The sequence below is a fragment of the Eublepharis macularius genome, chromosome 2, assembly GCF_028583425.1.
Source record: "Eublepharis macularius isolate TG4126 chromosome 2, MPM_Emac_v1.0, whole genome shotgun sequence".
Taxonomy (NCBI): Eukaryota; Metazoa; Chordata; class Lepidosauria; order Squamata; family Eublepharidae; genus Eublepharis; species Eublepharis macularius.
The window spans coordinates 8,941,904-8,959,010 of NC_072791.1; positions in this window are offsets into that span (position 1 = coordinate 8,941,904).

Consider the following 17,107-nt stretch of genomic DNA (forward strand, 5'->3'; position numbering starts at 1 on the left):
ATCTGGACTTGTTAGTCATTCAAGAAATTTCAGCTGACGCTTTAATTTTTCGAACGAGGCCAAATGGGAAGCGTGCTTGTGCCAAAGCTGTAACACTGGGCGCTCTGTAGCTTTCAGTGTAGGGCTATGACCAAATGAGCAGCAAGAATCATGAAAATAAGACTTTTGCGTGGCACCCTTCCGGGACAGCCATAAAACGGTTTCAGAGTGCAATTTTGAGGTACACGTATAGTTGTCTGAGAAACCTAGGCCAGTCTGGCTTGCAAGAGGGTTGTGAAATGATATTGAATATACATCGTTTACTTCCAGATTGCAGGAGATTGCACCTCCTGCAATAATTGCAACATGTAGCTGTCTATTTATTTATTTACTTTATTTCTACCTTGACTTTCTCCCTAAAGGGGGCTCAAAGCGGCTTACATGTCTCATTGGGAGGAGCTGTGGCCCCACGGGAGGACGTCTACTTGGCTTGCAGAACGTCCCAGATTCAATCCTTGGCATTTCCAATTAAAAGGATGAGGTGGCTGGTGATGTGAGAGATCTTTGCCTGAGATGCTGGAGAGCTGGGTAGAATTAGGATTTGAACCCGTGTCCCCCAGAAAAGAAGGGTATAGATTTATTTAATTATTTACTTTATTTATAGTCTGCCTTTCTCACTGAGACTCAAGGCAGATTACACAGTGAAAGTCAATATGACCAACAGCCGAGAGTCTGGCTGATTCCGCACATGTTGGATAATGCACTTCCAATGCACTTTATCAATGGTTTGAGGTGGATTTTTTCTTCCACACATGAAAAAAATCCATTTCAAATGATCTATAAAGAGGATTGGAAGTGCATTAACCAACATGTGCGGTATCAGCCATTCTCTACACGAGACGCCTCAGCGCATGTTGGTCAAGTTTAGGGAGATGCAATGTTAGCTGGGAAGCGTAGTTTTAAAAGACAGAGCTGGCAGAGATCGTTTCTCTGAGGGTTTGTTAATTTCATATTCGCCTCCCTGAAGATTCTGTCAATTTCACCTCTCCAATCTAAAACTGTGTGAATTCCAACCAGAGGGCAGCAAGGAGTGGAAATGGGCTGGAGCTGCCTTCCAGAGCCAGAGTTTGGACCTTAAGAGGTTCTAATGGGCTGAGGTTTCCCTTCTGGCATTTCACAGCCCCTTCACACAACTTCAGTGTATAGCAAAGGGCTCTGTCTTTCTCAACTACCCATCTCCCAACATGCATTCTTCACGTGTCAGATGTCTCGTGTAGAGAGACTCTGGGACATTCTATAAACAATGCAGATTCCAAATGTGCAGAAACTTGAAAACAAGCCGAAATCCGATATAGAGCTGAAACAACTCTGAAAGAAAGCATAAGTGATTAAACACGACATATTAAACAGCACAGAAACCACCCAGCAGGAACATACAGCAACAGACAGTATGCAGTAGTATAATCTATAGTTCCTATCTCTTTACCGATGCATCTCTTTGAATCATTTCCTTACAGCACAGCCCTCCCACCTGTGTAAAAGAAGCCCTCCTGAATTATTCAGTGCAAAAACAAAGTAAAGAAACATAGCTCACATAAGCTAAGTCAGTATATTTTTGATAGAGGGATAGATGTATGTGTTATTTATTTATTTATCCGTTTGTTCATTCGTTTGTTTGTTTAGTTTATAGTCTGTTCTCCCCACAAGTGGGCTCAGAGCGGATTAACAACATAAAAATTCATATAATAAAAACATATAATAAAACAATAGTAGCAATCATATAAATATTGTACTAAAAACATCCGGAGGTAGCCCATATTACATCCCACCTCTCAAACATCATCAAGGCCTGTAGGGCAGGATGGCTAAGATTTAATAAATACAGGGTCGGGGGCACATATCGCCCTCCCCCAGAAAAGGCTGGTTGGATGATTCCTCTGCCTCAGTCATTGTAAGTGGAACATCTCCATCTTACAGGACCAGCGAAACGATAACAGGTCCTGCTGGGACGGGGCCTCTACAGACAGAGAGTTCCACCAGGTAGGTGTGTGTGTTATGTGCCGTCAAGTCGCCTCCAACCTATTGCGGCCCTATGAATGAAAGACCTCCAAAACGTCCTATCATTAATAGACATGCTCAGATCTTGCAAACTGGAGGACGTGGCTTCCTTTATTGAGTCCATAGATGCAGAGAAGTTAGCCGTGTTAGTCTGTGGTAGCAAAATCAAAAAGAGTCCAGTAGCACCTTTAAGACTAATTGGTTAGTCTTAAAGGTGCTACTGGACTCTTTTTGATTTTATTGAGTCCAGCTATCTCATTTTAAGTCTTCCTCTTTTCCTACTGCCTTCCACTTTCCCGAGCATTATTGACTTTTCCAAAGAGTCTTCTTGTCTTCTCATAATGTGACCAAAATACAACAACCTCAATTTGTCATTTTAGCTTCTGGGGAGGATTCAGGCTTGATTTGAACTAGTACCCATTTATCTGATACTTATTTGGTATCCGCAAAACTCTCCTCCAGCACCACATTTCAAATGAATCAATTTTCTTCCCGTCCGCTTTCTTCACTGTCCAGCTTTCCCATCCATACATAGCAATGGGGAATACTGTAGTCTGGATTACCTTGATCTTGGTCGCCAGAGAGACCAGGTACGTCCCAGGACTGAAAGAGCCCTGGTTGAGGCAAGGTTGAACCTCTTTGTGTGTACTGTTTTGTTTGGACTGTTTTGTACTGTTTAAGGGCAATGCTGGGGTGGGCAGGCGGGCAGGCGATGACTGGCCACGATCCGGTGATGGAAAGGCACTAAAAGTAGAGGGGCCTGGAGGAAATGTAGAGAGGAGGCGTCCCCGCCACCCCTGTCTTGGTGTTTGTGTTAGGAATCCACAGCAGAGAGAGAGAGAGAGAGAGAGAGAGAGAGAGCACTCCTCCGAGTGACGGGTGTAGTAATTTCTGCGCTGGTGATCGCTACAGGGTAAATTTGACTTCTACTTTTAACCCCGTTAAGAGATAAGGAATGATTATGCTCATAATTATTGTGCTGTTGCTTTATTGGTTAAATTAACATTCAATTGCAGGGGGTTTGCTGTGCAATATACAATATTATTTCACCTACTGCGCGCTCAAAGTCTTCCTGTCACAGCAACAGCATGCCGGCAGGAGAAATCCTTTTAACAAATAGGTAAATATAAGCCTTGGGGGGAAATATAAGGGGGAAAGGGGTAATTATTTCAGCTATGTTAGTGGGTGAAGGGGAAAAAGGGGCTAAAAATAAGTCCCCAAAGCTGAAAAATATTCAAGCAGTCCATTGGAGAAATAGCTATGAACTGAGAAGAACTACAGTTGTTACAGTGTAGAAAAGCTCTGCCGGAACAGCTCAGAGGTCCACTCTGACCAGAATCCTGTTTCCCGAAGTGCTTGACCAGATGCGCCCAGGCACTCCAGAAGCGGCATGTGGAGGCCACACCTCTTCCTTCTTGTTAATGCCCTAAGTAACAGATATTCAGAGGCACATTGCCTGACCATGGAGGCTCCATTTCTCTGCTTTCCACCAACCTATCCAATCTCCTGTTAAAACTGCCAAAGCCGTTGGCCACCATGCTGTCCTGTGGCCATGAGTTCCACAAGTTAAATGTGCATGGTGAAAAGAAGACATGGAGAGCCAGTTAGGTCTAGTGGTTAAGAGTGGCAGGACGCTAATCTGGAGAACTGGGTTTGATTCCCCACTTTTCTGCTTGAAGCCAGCTGGGTGACCTTGGGTCAGTCACAGCTCTCTCAGAGCTCTCTCAGCCCCACCCACCTCACAGGGTGATTGTTGTGGGGATAATAATAACATACTTTGTAAACTGCTCTGAGTGGATGTTAAGTTGTCCTGAAGGACGGTATATAAATATAACATTATTATGATTTTATCAGTCTTGAATTGACTGCCAGTCACCTTCCGTCTATACGGATTAGAAAATCCTCCCTATTCACACATATGATTACCACTAAGTACCATCAGTGCTATCTAATGCTACTTTTTTATCCCATCCCCCTCTCCAAGGAGTTCCTCCTTTCTATCCTCACAACAGCCCTGTGAGGTAGGTGGGTCCGAGAGAGAGCGAGTGACTGACCCAGGTCCATCCAGTGAGCCTCTTGGCATAATGAGAATTGGAGCCCAGCACTCTGCACTGGTCATTCATTCATTCATTCATTCATTCATTCATTCATTCATTCATTCATTCATTCATTCATAGTCCGCCTTTCTCAATGAGACTCAAGGCGGATTACATAGTGTGAGATTAGTACAATCAGTAGCAAGGACATTTCCATTCAGTGTCCGGGACATTTCCATAAACAATGTCATAGGATTTTACAAAGATATAGCATTAGCAAGGATCCAATACAGAGCTGAAGAATTGCTGAAACAGAACATAATCAGTTCTAGGACTGACACTAGATAACAGGAAGAACAGGCAGTAGACAGGAGCACGTATTCAAAGCAACAAATAATATGCAAGGCAACATAGTGGTGAAGTCTATGGTCCGTAACTCATTAGTGAAGCATCTGAGACCCCCTCCCTACAATTCCAGTATATGTGGAACCCTAAAAGAGTAATTTAAATTTCAGCACTGGGGAAAATAAGCATTTGATATAGACAGGGAAAGAGGAAAGGCGACACAGACACTTGAGATGTGGAGTTTGTGCACACGCGTGCGCGCGCATGCACACACACACACACACACACACACGAACGAGGGTTTCCAGGAGGCAGCCAAAGAAGAAAACGTTGACACCAAGCAAGTGTGTCAACCCAGATGGACTGCATTTCTGTACTAAAAAGCTCCCTTAACCTTCCCCTTCAGCCAATACATGCATGGAATGGGATTCTTTTATGTCCACACAGAACGTGATTCTTATATGTCCACGTATGGCCTTTTATTCCAATCGAGGTCTGGAGGGAAGTTGGGCCGTAGAGGCCATTGATCCAGCTGCCTGCTTGGCACAGGAAACCTATATCCCGAGCATCCAGAATTTACAATTTAGAGCCACCCCCTTATATTTTACATTGTTGAGGATCTGGGAATTTGTGGACTTGCCCTAGGTCTAGAAAAAAGGCTTACAGAAGCACAAACTGTGCTGCTATTAAAGGTGTTTTAAGCCATTCCTCATTCTGGTGGTCTATATCTGTCCACCCAGAAATATTATGCATGGCTGAAAGCCCTCCAACTTCTGCCTGAAGATTTCAAGCCATGGAGAGCCCACCAGGTCTCTAGCTTATTGGTTTGATTGTCATGATGATGCTTTCATGGTTAGGACTTATCTCTGAATGTTCAACCAACATCTCCCTTCCCAAAACTTAAGCTGTCTAGATCTAGTCTGGCCAGCTGGTGCAGCAGGGAATGAGTCAGCCACCCCCTTCCCCACCATTCATGTGGAGGCCTGGTGCTTGGGTTGCCAACCACCAGGTGGGACCTAGACACCTCCTGGAATTAGAACTGATCTCCAAATGACAGAATTTCTCTAAAGAAAATGGCAGTTTTGAAGGGTGGACTCGATAGCATTATACCTGGCTGAGGTCCGTCCCCAGGTTCCACCCCCAAATCTCCAGGAATTTCCCAACCCAGAGTTGGCAACCCTGCCTGTCACATGTTTGCATGCCCATTTCTCTACGGCAAATTAATTTTGTTCTCATCAACCACTGAGTGCAGAAGCTTACAGGGCAATCTTAAACTGAGTTACTCCAGTCTAAGCTCACTGAAACTTTAGGACTGCATTGTTAGTTATAATTTCATTATCAAACCCAACGGCCATGCTAAAAACAGCTGTTTTTGCCCAACATCAGAACCCGAAGGTACGAGTTTGAATGCCAAACCACCACCCCCTTAATAAAAAAAGGACACGTTTGCTCGAAGAATGCCCCCTTTGTTCCCGTAGAGCCGAGTTGGTCCTTCTGCCCCCTGCAACCTCTGACTCTCAGCAACGATGAACCGCAAGCCGGTGCTGAAAGGACTTTTCATCGGCAATTTGCTTGTTCCAATTTGCTTTTCAAGGTTCGTGATCAGGACTGTGAGGGAAGCCTGTAAAAGGATCGAGTTCTATTAATTGGGCCTGGCCGGGTCTCTTGTTTGAGGCCTATTTAGTTTCGCTGGCAGTTCCACCCGGTGAGCTAAGTGAATCCAAAGTACCACCACCCAGCCCCGTCTATGGTTTCACTTCCAGACGGGAGCTCCGCTCTGCTGCAGTAACAGATACGCCACACCTGTTGAAAAGGTGAGGAAATGTGGAAAGACCTCTTGGGGAGGGCGGGGGGGAGCCAGCAAAGGCAGTCAGTTCTCCTTCCAGTGGAAGGCATCCAGCACCACCGGAGACTGGCATCTCTGGTTTTTTCTTCAACTGGCATGGAATCATATCTGAACAATCGTAAGAGCCTAGGAAGAGCTGTGCTAAATCAGACCAGTTGTCCATCTAGTTCAGCATCCTGTCTCATACAGTGGCCAACCCGTTCTTATGATATTACTCTTTTCTTCAAAATAGACTCATGAGTAGCTCCAGCTTGCTTCCCAAACTATGAACCGTATTTGCTTGGATTCTTTCTTTTTCTTTCTTTCTTTCTTTCTTTCTTTCTTTCTTTCTTTCTTTCTTTCTTTCTTTCTTTCTTTCTTTCTTTCTTTTCCTTCCTTCCTTCCTTCCTTCCTTCCTTCCTTCCTTCCTTCCTTCCTCCTTCCTTCCTTGTGAAAAGAACCCTGGTTGATTCTTGTCCAACCACATTTGTCCATACCCCTTCCCACGGAGGATCTAATCTCCAAATTCAGACATTGTACTAAGAAGGCAAGAATAATAACCTAATTGTGTCGCAGCATTTAGATGCAGACATGGTAAACAAACCTACTTGATGCGGTTGCCATGTTGTGTGAATAGGGGCAACACGTGCATTAACCACATGTGTAGAGCCTTGGCACACATGAACATATTAGTAGTTAGTCCCTGTGCAAGCACCGAGTCATTACAAGACCCATGGGAGGATGTCACATCACGACGTTTTCTTGGCAGACTTGTTACGGGGTGGTTTGCCATTGCCTTCCCCAATATGAACACGAACCTTGAAAACCCCGGTGGTCAGTTTGCATGCGCCAAAGCTGTACGCACGTGGTAAACACATACATTGTTCCAGTTCGCACAACATGGTAACTGCATGTATTGGGAGGCTCATGTAGTGCACACTCCCATTTTGCGGGATGTAGGCTACCCGTACACGTGATCATAACATCTGAAAGGGAGTTAGATTAGCCTTAAATAGCAGCCATAGAATTTCCCAATCTGGGTATAGGGTACTGTTCTGGGGAAGTGCAATGCTCATCCCCCCCCCTCTTCATTTAATGACCCCCCTTAATTCCCCTTCGTGACTAATAGCCGGGGGACTAATAGCAACTGGTAGAGAAGATGCCATTTCCCTCACTTGAGAGAGCCAGTTTGGTGTAGTGGTTAAGAGCGGCAGGACTCTAATCTGGAGAGCCAGGTTTGATTCCCCACTCCTCCGCTTGAAGCCAGCTGGGTGACCTTGGGTCAGTCACAGCTCTCTCAGAGCTCTCTCAGCTCCACCTGCCTCAAAGGGTGATTGTTGTGCGGATAATAATAATAACATACTTTGTAAACCACTCTGAGTGGGTGTTAAGTTGTCCTGAAGGGAGGTATATAAATCAAATGTTATTATTATAACTTGGGTGATTCCTTTCTGGCTTGTGCGCTCTTTGCCTTCACAGCCAACACGAACAGTTCATAACACAAAGTCATGTCTGAGCCCAGTCAAGGACGATGTGAGCTTTCTCAGCTTTCCAGGACAACCCTAAGCAGAGTTACTCCAATCGAAGCCCCATTGATTTCCTTGGGCTTAGACTGCAGTATCTCTGCTTAAGCTTGCAGTGATGGAGTCTGAAGGAGAATTTTCCAAACCCAAGATCTATTTTTTTGAGGTCTACCCTTGCTGCAGGACAAAGTGGTACAGTCCTGTTTTTCAAAAATTTTTTATTAGGTGAGAATATTAATACATACAACTTTCAAATAACATCTCAATATCATTTTCCCCCACCCTTTCCCTCCCCCCTTTTTCAGGACTTCCAACAGCTTTCCAACCCTATATCTTAATCTATTCCTAATCTATCCCCTATTTCTGTAACTCATTATATCATATTTACATTCTGCTTTCTTAAACTAAGCCCTATCTGTTAGCTTCGAATCTATTATTATTAACTAAAAATCTATTATCTATTACTATCTATTGACTTCAAATATATTTAAGTTTAAGCTAACGATTAAATAAAATATCTACTTTATTAATTTTACCAATATCTATTAACTCCAAATCCACTTAAATTTAGGCTAACAATTAGCTAACAAAGTGGTACAGTCCTGAAGGGGTAGGATGGATTGTACCACTGCAGACAGCAGATCCAGGAGTCACATTCGTGAGTGCCCCCTGTGTAAAAAAGTCCTTACAGACACAGAAACACCACCGAGGGTGGACTACGCTCAGTGTTTCTTCCTGATATTCTACTACATTTTCACTAGCAGAGATTTTTTTAATGAAAGGACAAGTTAAAAGGTGATTCTTCTTTTTCAGTCAGAAGTGGCAAAAATCCGAGCTCACAATTCTGCTGCCGTTTATAAAGCAGACAATATAACAAGGCAATACCCGGTACAGAAGAAAGACTACAGAATGAAAAATTACCCGGGTATTTAGAAAAAATATTCAGTTGTTATTATTTAACAAAAGGACAATCACTATGTGAAAAATTCATACCATGTGCAAACAGTGCATTCATATACTCTAATTATCTCTAAGAATGTCCTTATCTCACAGTCCAAACCATGCAGGGAACTCCATGCCCCGCTCCGATCCTCTTAGGAACAAGGCAAGTACTCCGTGGGTAGAAGAGATGGTAAGTATGAATCACTTATGATCCTTAATGTATTTGATTTCTTTTCTTTCCATACAGGTGTCTTCCCAGATGTTATTTATAGCGTCCAACCAAAAAGCAGCCCCAACTGCAACCGGCTAAGCGGCAAACCCTGTCCTCACGACCTCCCCAGGGGCTGGCGGACCACCTGTACTCATAAACGTATGTCTCACCACCCAAAGAGCGACACGTGTATCAGTACGCACGTCGAGCAGGCCTGACTCTTGAGAAGAGTTGCCAATCACCTTGGTGGGGGCTGGAGAGCTCTCAGAATTACAACGAATCTCCAGGCTACAGAGATCAATTCCCCGGGAAGAAATGGCAGCTTTGAAGGGCAGACTGTATGGCGTAACATCCCAGCTGAGCTACGCTCTACAAACCTTGCTCTCCCCAGACTCTACTCACAAATCTCCAGGAATTTCTCAAGCTGGACTTGGCAATCCTTATAGGGTTACCAACTTCTAGTTGGGGCCTGGAGATCTCAGAGAATGACAACTGATCTCCAGACTGTAGAGATCAGTTCCCCTGGAGAAAATGTTGCTTTGGAGGGTGGAGTCTTTAGCATTATATCCTGCTGAGGTCGCCCCCCCCCCGCTCCCAAACCTCGCTGTCCCCAGACTCCACCCCCAAGTTTTTAGGAATTTTCCAACCTGGAGTTGGCAACCGTATGGTTGCCAGCTTCCAGGTGGTGGCTGGAGATCTCCTGGAATTACAACTGATCTCCAGGCTACAGAGAGCAGTTCCCCTGGAGAAAATGGCTATTTTGGTGGGAGGCTTCTATAGCATTATGCCCTGCTGAGACCCCTCGCCTCCCTAAACTTGGCCCTCTCCAGGTTCCACCCCCCAAATCTCCAGGAATTTTCCAGTCTGGAACTGGCAACCATATTACTGAGCCTGCATATACACATACGATTGAATATGTGGGTCTCTTCACAGAATCCCGAATGCACAGAGAGTTCCAGATAAGCCTTTATGTGGACATATTAAAATATAAATAAAATATATAAAATATAAATAAAATAGTCACTTAAATATATTCAAATCCGTATCCATTCAAACAGAGCCTCATTTGCATACAATCAAATGAGACACATACGGTGAGGTGGGGGCTGCTGTCGCAAACCCACCTGCTTCCCCAGGTTACATTCATTCGGTTCCTTTGGAGCATCCAACGAGGAAGAGAGTCTCCCGGGGAATGCACAAAGTCTTAGGGTGCGGAGTCAGAGAGGAACAATGTTTCCTGCGGCTTTCTCTCCACCCTGTTCGGGCTAGCCTTCCCCTGGATGGCCCCGGCTAGCCTGATCTTCTCAGATCTTGGGAATTAAGCAGGGTCGGCCCTGGTTAGTATTGGGTGAGAGACAGGCTTCCCATCGCCCAGGGGTTTGCCCTGTTGCCCACTGATCGCCGGAGATCAGTGAGAGGTGGCAAGCCCCCCCCCCCCGAGATTGCCTGCAACTCAGGAAAGTGTGCACTGGATGCAATCTCGGTGGGGCTGGACAATGTAACTTCCTGATGTGATGTTGTTGCGCCAGCTGTGGGTGTGCTCCTGTACTTTGCTGGGGCCAATTTTGGTCCCAAATGGGCAGAGCTGTATCGTGGGTTGCCAGCACCTGGGGCAACCCAATTCTAGTGGCACCCCTGTCCCCACATGTGCTCCTCATCATGCAGGGTGCCCCCACCAGGAGCGAGCCCTCCATTTCTGCTGCTGCGGCTCTCCCAACCCTGCCACACAGCTGTCCACGCTGCTGCTGGAGGTCCGAGAGTGTGTGGCAAGCCTGCTGCCCCATCAGTGTGGTCTCCCTGCCCTCCTGCACAGCCGCCCATGCTGCTACTGGAGGGCCGAGAGCATGCAGCAATCCAGCCACCCCGTCAGCACAGCAAGTGCCCAGCGCAGTGCAACACAGGCGGCCTGCCAACCCTCCCGTGTAGCTGTCACTGCTGCTGCTGGCGGGCCAGGAGCACGCACTCCTGGCACCCTCTGTTTGGGGGCGCCTGAGGCAAGCGACCCCCCTGGCCCCCTAAATCCGGCCCTGCAAATGGACCAGAATTAGCCCCATGCAAAGCATGAGATCACACCCACAGCCAGTGTGATGATGTCACTTCCTGGAAGTGACATCATCACGCAAGCGCTGGAAGCATGTGTGCACTGTGTGTATGCAGGAAACAAAGAACACAGAAGGCATGAGGTAAGTGCTAGGTACCTCCTCCCACCAGGAAGGTATAGGGGCCTGGCAACCCTGATGGGAGATGACCAGGGAAATCCAGGGTTGTTACACAGAAGTAGGCAATGGCAAACCACCTCTGAACATCTCTTGCCTTGAAAACCTCATGAGGCCTTGCTGTGATTTGGCTATGACTTGACAGGTTTTCACACACACCTATTTCATCTCAGTTCTGAGGAACATGTCTGTCAGGTCTTGCCCGGTATTTTCCCCAAGTACTTCACTGCATCACTCAGGTGTATGAGTTAAAGTTACTTTATTAAAGAAGAATACCAGTATCAAGATGGTCAGACAGGATCATTGGCTGAAGTGACTCAAGGTAGCAAAGCAAGGTTAATTACAGGACAAAGTCCACACCCCCAGTTGGGAAAGAAAGTCCATTAGGGTTTTGGCGCGCTGAGCCAGGGAGCCAGGAGAGAGGGGAGGAGGGACGGGATGAGCTCTGCTCAGTCTCTTAGGAGGTTGGTGCAGTCTCTGCTGGAACTTCAAGGCCACGTTCTCAGGCCGGCCAGGAAATTGTAACCAAAACACCTGCAAGATAAGCAGCTAGCAACCAGTCAACAAAACAGGTTCCCTCTGCATGTTCTCAGAGGTACACTACACACTGCAACAAGGAATCCATAACACATGACAGATATGCTGGAGGCGTATCCGATAATGTTCCTGCAGTTGATCATATTTCCTTATTATGCTGTATAAATCCACCCTGAGTTTCAGTGAAAAAGGTGGACTATAAAAAAAAAATAAACTCACTTTCATAGCACATTCTTCTGTTCTTGGTACTTTCCACTCTCTTTCTTTGGGAAAGAGGCGATCACCATTTTGAGAACCCGAGAGGGCGATAAGCTTGTTTTGGCAATCAGGTGGAAGCCATCTTTTAAAAATGCTACCAAGTACTCCCAAGCCCTGCCTGGTGCAACTGTGGAAATCTTAAGACATTCCTCATACTCTCAGGGTCTTGGCCTCAGAATACCTGGCAACCATAATATTTTAATTTGCCGTTATGGATTTTAGCTATGTATTTCCGCTCTGATTTTTAAATGTTTTTACAATGATTTCTTGTTATGCTTGCTCTGTTGGCCTCCTTGGTGGCCCTGATTGGGTAGAAAGGCAGAATAGAAACATTGTCAATCATTCAATCAATAAAACTGTAGTTGTGCCAAATTTTTTTCCCGTGGTTCATAGAATGAGTGAGCCCATAAAATGTAGAACTTATCCAAAAAAGAGAGGGTTTTTCATTGCTGTTAAAATTGAAGTATTCACGGACAAACTAGTACAGTAATTTCCAAACTGTAGACCACAAGGGAACTTGAGAATCACAGCTTGAGAAATAATGTAATTTAGTAATCCCTTGATCCTAAAGCACCCATACACGAAGGAGGAGGGTACCTGAAGCATCTCTGTATGACTCCTGCTTTGCTTTAGTGTCCTTGCAATACGCTTTGTTGGCGTATGTGCAATCCCACCATGCGTTCCCTCAAATGTGATTGAATCATCCAGTAACTTCTGCTGCAGCAGAATTTTTTTTCTTTTCAGAGGAAGCTTCCTGTTGCATCTCTGTAGGAGTCACTAGTTTGATCTCGCATCTTTTCATTCAGGAGACTTATGCAGGAATTCAGAGGATGAGCTGTTCTGAAGGTGTGTTGTTCTTACTGCACTAAACCTTTTCAGGAGTGGTGGGTTCTCATTTTGATTGAGAAAAAAAGTGGTTCTTGGCTATCATCAGTAGCAATCACTGGCCACAGAAAATAAATAAAATGAAGCTGTCACAAATACAGAGCGAGATAGCAGCATTTATGAGCACTTTCCTACCACCAGGGGGCAGACTTGGCCTTTGAACAAATTGGCCACTGGATGAAATTGTGTCACATATAAAGGCTTCTCCTTAGGTTAATTCTGCATTTTCCAAACCATTCGAGGTTAACGTACTACATCTGTAAAGCAGGTTGTGGGAATGAATAGGATCTGTCCAGCCTGGAGGCTTCCGTCGCAGGCTGCACGTTGCAGTTGCCATGCAGCCGAGAACAGCCTCTCTGTCAATGTCAGCCCCCTCCTTCCCACAGCACGAATGTTCTGGAATGGGACCAGAAGTGTAACTTGGGATATGACAATTTAAAACTTGTATTAAAGGGCATAACATGTCATGTGTAGTTGATAACAAAGCATGTGTGTTTTCCAGTGGGAAAAAGCCAAATATCTGCTTGTTCAGAGGCTTAGTAAGTGCAGCAGGCCAAGGAGATTGGCAGCAGCATTGTTGGCTCTGTGTGTATAACAACAACAACAACATTAAATTTATATACTGCCCTTCAGGACAACTTAACACCCACTCAGAGCAATTTACAAAGTACGTTACTATTATCCCCACAACAACCCTGTGAGGTGGGTGGGGCTGAGAGAGCTCTGAGAGAGCTGTGACTGACCCAAGGTCACTCAGCTGGCTTCAAGTGGAGGAGTGGGGAATCAAACCTGGTTCTCCAGATTAGAGTCCTACCACTCTTAACCACTATACAAAACTGCCTCTACACCAAACTGGCTTGAAACCTAACACAGTCAAACAGATACAGCTGCAGAATATTACGAAAGGGGGCGAGTGGAGAGAAAATGAGAGCCATGTAGTCAGTTGGTAACAATACTCTGCTCATGCTTTGCTGTTTTATGCAGAAAATGTACTGGCTTTTACTATCCTGTCTGAGCTGTAAGAATCTGGGATTTCAGCTTGAAAGGCCATACCCACTTATATCCAGAGGAGTTAGCCGTGTTAGTCTGTAGTAGCAAAATCAAAAAGAGTCCAGTAGCTTATGACATTGCCTGTTTCTTGGGGAAGGTGGGTTGGTTTTCGATATTCCCCAGCGCTAGAAATGATTATTAATGGTTCCCTGATCTGCAGGTCCTTGGGGGAGGAGCTTGGGAGACCAGGGGGTGGAGCCTGGTGGGGCCTAATTCTGCCTGGTGGGGACAGAGGGTTATCTGGTGATTTATGGTGCCGGGAGGGGGGGGGGGGAGACGTAGCCAATAACAAAAGCTCTGAAGCCCAACACAAAACAGCTTCTTCCTTGATCCAGTCTCTTCGCGCTAACTGTTTCATCGTATAGTCTCTGTTGCATTTGAAAATTTGTTCCAGAGGAGCAGGGACCCCTTGGAACAGATGGGAATGCTCTGTGGAGAGGGACATCGCAAGGGAGAATTAGAGAAATCTCCCCAAAACAGAGAGAGAGAGAGAGAGAGAGAGAGAGAGAGAGAGAGAGAGAGAGAGGAAGGCTTGTGCAAGCTCTTCCATGAACAGAGCAAGAATTTGCAAAAGGGTACGCGTGAGATTTCAGTTAATGTCCTCTGTTTTCTCAAGCCCCATCTGGCATCCCATTCTTTTCCTGAGGGTCTCCCAAACGGGGCTGCTAGCCTTCAGGTTGTGCCTGCATAAGGGTTGCCTGCCTCCAGGAGGAGCCTGGAGATCTCCCAGAATTAGCCCTGATCACGATCGCAGAGATCAGTTCCCCTGGCGAAAATGGCTGCTTTGGAGTGTAGACTCTTTGGTGTCATACAATTGTGAGATCCATCCTGTCCCCCAAATGCCACCATCCTAGGGTCACCAACCTCCAGGTGGGGCCTGAAGATCTTCCGGAATCATACCTGATCTCCAGACTACAGAGATCAGTCCCCCTGAAGAAAATGGCTGCTTTGGAAGATAGGTTCTATGGCATCACATCCTGTAGAGTTCCCGCCTTTCCATAAACTCCGCCCTTCCCAGGCACCGCCCCCTACTCTCCAAGAATTTCTCAATTTAGAGTCAACAACCTACCCCCAACTCTCAGAAGAAAACCTTTGTTCGGTTCATGTTTCATGATGCCCCCCCCCCCGATACGGGGCCATTTTATTCATAACGCTGACTAGGCCGAAGCCTAGGGGTTCCGCAAGGACTAGGGGCCCGTCAATTTTTACACACCCACATAAATTACAATTAATTGATTATCTTATATAATCTCTTTTAATAAGATAATTATCTGCTTCCTTACTGAAGTGAAACAAATTGTCTCTTACATTAAAACAATTATCCATAAGTTATATATATACATATATTTAATAAATAATAATTTAAAAATTCACTTCAAAATATTACAGAGTAGAACAATTATACCCCCAAAGTGTGCTTTCCTGAAGAGTTCTACTCGCGCAATAAAAATATTTTTTAAAATTGTGACCAGAATTCTTCAGGAGACCCTCAAAATGGATACAGGGCTACGTACTGCGGTCTAGTACCTACCGTACCAAAGTCAGTACGTCAGCTGTAGTGGGGTGAAAGATTGAAGTGCCAGAGGGGGCCCTAAATACCTGAAAGCCTAGGGGCCCGGCCATGGGTTAATATGGCCCTGCCCTGATAACAAATTTAATATATAAATGTATATGATAGGAAGGCAGGCTGGCTAATTTTTTGTCAATGAACTATGTCTGCCTGGAGATGTTAAGTCAAAAGTTAGAAAATGATATTGAGTTGGTGGTGATATTTTAATGTTGACAAAGTTCCCAAACAACACTCGGTGGGGGAAAAAAAAACCCTTTGAAATAATTTATTTTAATTTTCTTAAAAACTGTTATTGGCTTCCCAGTGAGATTTAAAGTTTTGTGTGTTATCTGTTTGTCGAGCATTTGAAAACAGCCTTGATTTTAATTCAAAGCAAAATGGGATAACAATCTATCTAATGAGTTAAAGGCACCCTCCGGGCCTTTCCCCCCAAGTTCTCAGTTTTAATGGGGCCTCTCAAGAATGGGTGGGCATAAAAGAAATTTCTTACAGCTACTTTCGCTCTCAGGGAACTCAAAGCTGGAAAAAAAAAGGGGAGGAAATGGAATTGTACAGGACGATGGTTTTATAAAAAGAAAGGACTGTAAAACTCAGATTGTTCAGGGGGATGACTTAATAAAGGGATAAGGGCTATCATTTACGGCATAGTCCACTGTATGCATTTTCTTGTTTTTACTGCATTGTTTTCTAATTTCTGTAATTCGGTTTTTGCATTGCCATGTCAGATACTGTTCCCATCAGGGCTCATTTTGAGGGGGAACGCGCAGGAATGCAGTTCCAGTAGTTCTCCAAAAAGGTCACGTAGGGTGGCCCCACCCATCTGATTTTTGGCCATTTTGGGGCCCATTTCGGCCTGGATCAGGGCGAAACGGCCCAATTCGGGCCCAAAATGGCCAGGATCAGATCCCAAACAGCCAGGATTGGTCCCGAAACGGCCAGGATCGGGCCTCTGATGGGTGGTGGATCACTCTCTCGCTCAGCAGCAGCCCAATCCTGACCATTTTGGGGCTCTTTTCGGCCATTTTCAGCCCCTTTTCGCCATTTTGGGCCCAATTTCAGCCCTGAATGGCCAGGATTGGGTCCAAAACAGCCAGGATAGGTGATGTCAGGAGTAGACATGGGAACGAACCAAAAAAAATTAATGATCCAGAGGATCGTGGTTCGGTGCAGACCACGATCCCGAATTCCCAAACAGCAACAAACATCTCCCGTTCCCGAAACGAACCATGGATTGTGGATCGTGGAAGCAAAAGCGGAGGGGTGCCCTGCTGTTCCCTTCCCAGTGATACAGGAACGGTGGGTGATGCCGGCGGCCGCCAGGTCTGGTGGGCACGGGGAGGAGGCGGGGGGTCTCGCCGCTCGCTGGCAGCACCCCCCATGTGCCCACCCGCCAGGCCAAAGTGGAGTGCCTTGGTATTCCCACCGAGGGCAGGAACGTGGTTGAGGCTGGTGGCAGCCGAGCCTGGTGGACTTCCATTGGAGTTTCCAGGTCGACAGAAGGAGGGCAAACAGAGCTCAGGCATTCCCATGGCTCCGTTGCCAGGGGAATAGATTGCTAGCACCTGAGTGTCTGGATTCCCGAACCAAGCCTGAACACCAGGATCCAGGTCTCTCCCAACTGCTGGATCGTTGGCCGTGGATGATCACGATCCGCTGGATCATGATCGCGCGA